The sequence below is a fragment of the Chrysoperla carnea genome, assembly GCF_905475395.1.
Source record: "Chrysoperla carnea chromosome X unlocalized genomic scaffold, inChrCarn1.1 SUPER_X_unloc_89, whole genome shotgun sequence".
Taxonomy (NCBI): Eukaryota; Metazoa; Arthropoda; class Insecta; order Neuroptera; family Chrysopidae; genus Chrysoperla; species Chrysoperla carnea.
The window spans coordinates 25,001-27,500 of record NW_025408221.1 but is presented as its reverse complement, the minus strand read 5'-3'; positions in this window follow the sequence as shown (position 1 = coordinate 27,500).

Here is a 2,500-nt window from a genome sequence, read left to right as displayed (position 1 = left end):
CTAAAATTTTTTAATGAATCCCGAAAAATTCTATATATTTCACCTTTATATAGTATTTAGGACTATTTAAAAGGATAAAATTTTTTCGAAAATCTACATATGTATCACATGTATTATACCGGTACCCTGTCGCAATATAACATGTACGATTTGTATATAAAATAAAATGAAATTTTTTCCCTAAAATTTTTTAATGAATCCCGAAAAATTCTATATATTTTACCTTTATATAGTATTTAGGACCATTTAAAAGGATAAAAATTTTTTCGAAAATCTACATATGTATCACATGTATTATACCGGTACCCTGTCGCAATATAACATGTACGATTTGTATATAAAAAAAAAATATACATTTTTTTCTAAAAATTTGCATTAATTCCAAAAATTTTTTAATAATTTATTATAATTATTAATGTTTATTGAATAATTTATTATAATGCATAAATTTCATTTAATAAAATATGATAAAAGCAAAAAAAAATTTTTTTGGTCCCAAAATAAAAATTTTTAGCTGAAAAAAATTTTTTTTTTAAAATTTTTTTCTTTAAATTTTGATTATTCTGTAAAGTTTATGATGTTTAAAGCCATTTTAAACATTATCATATTTTGAGTTTGAAGCACCGGGTGTAATGTCTTTAATATATATGATGGATAGTGCGTGTAAGTTAATGAGATGAATGTATATCTATGTATAACAGTGTATTAGTGGTATTACGTTCAGCAGTCTCACACATATGATATAGTATGGTATAGTATAAGTTGTTTATTTTTCATACTGTCCGTGTATCATTCAACAAAGGTGGTGTAGAGTTGTATATGGCTTGGTATGACGTTGTTGCAATTCTATGGACACTATGATATTACGGATGCACAGATAGAGGAATAACACTTATCGTATATGTATCATTTATGTATGTTGACTGTGTAATGAATACTAAATATAATAAAATAATACACTTTTTAATAGAATAACATTTGTTTCATGTTTTAGTATGATATTAAATGGTATAGAATAGGTTGTTTATTTTTCATACTGTCCGTGTATCATTCAACAAAGGTGGTGTAGAGTTGTATATGGCTTGGTATGACGTCGTTGCAATTCTATGGACACTATGATATTACGGAATAACAGAAAGAGGAATAAAACTTATTGTATATGTATCATTTATAACGTACTTTTATGTTGACAAGAATGAATGTATATCTATATGAAATAGTGTATTTTGTGGTATTATGTTCAACAGTCTTACATATATGATATAGTATGATATAGTATAATTTGTTTATTTTTCATACTCTAAGTGTATCATTCAACAAAGGTGGTGTAGAGTTGTATATGGCTTGGTATGACGTCGTTGCAATTCTATGGACACCATGATATCACGAAAAAACAGAAAGAAAAATAACAATTATCGTATATGTATCATCTATATTATTATTGTATTTTGACTATGTAATGAATGCCAAATTTAAAAATATACACTTTCTTAATAGAATAACATTTATTTTAGTATAATATAAAATGATATTGAATATGTTGTTTAATTTTCATACTGTTCGTGTATCATTCAACAAAGGTGGTGTAGGTATGTATATGGCTTGGTATGACGCTTTTGCATGTCTATGGACACCATGATATTACGAAAAAACAGAAAGAAGAATAACACTTTTCAAATATGTATCATTTATATATTTTATTAACATGAACGCAAAATATACAAAATTATATATATATATACTCAAAATATTCTGGATGGTAATCAGTTTGGTTTATTTTGATATTTAATATTGTATTTTGGTTTTTTTGCTAGTAATGTTTCGAATATGTATATGCTGTTATTATTTTTTAGGTGTACATTGTATTAAATTGTTATCAATTATTTAATGTATGTATACAAAATAATAGCAAAAACATTTTCAATTATTATATAAAAATTTTTTTTTTTACACATGCATATTTATTAATATATGAAATTTTATCTCAGTTTTAATAAATATGTATTGAAATGAATAATAATACAATCTTATATATATTGATAATAGTCTGGATGGTAATCAGTTTGGATTATTTTGATATTAAATATTGTATTATTATTTTTGTAAAAAAATTAATGAGAATTTTGTAAAAAAACCTCTATATGTATATCTTTTTATATCAATATTTAAAAAAAAATTTTTTTTTATTAAATTATTGATTATAAATAGAATAACATATAAATTTTTTTGTCAAAGCAAGTTCATGGGTTATAAGTTTTAAACTTTACACTCCCATATGAGCACACAATATTTATATAAAAATTATTTTTATAAATAATATTACATTGACTCACCTCATACCAAGCGAGAATATTAAGTGTTATTATAACGTTTTTTATTTAAAATTAACTTTTTAAATAAAATTAAAAAATAAATGACGCTTTCAATCTAGCGACGAGTATGAGAAAATGTTTGAAATATTTTAAGACCCATTTGGTGATGGTCTGACAAAAATCATAAT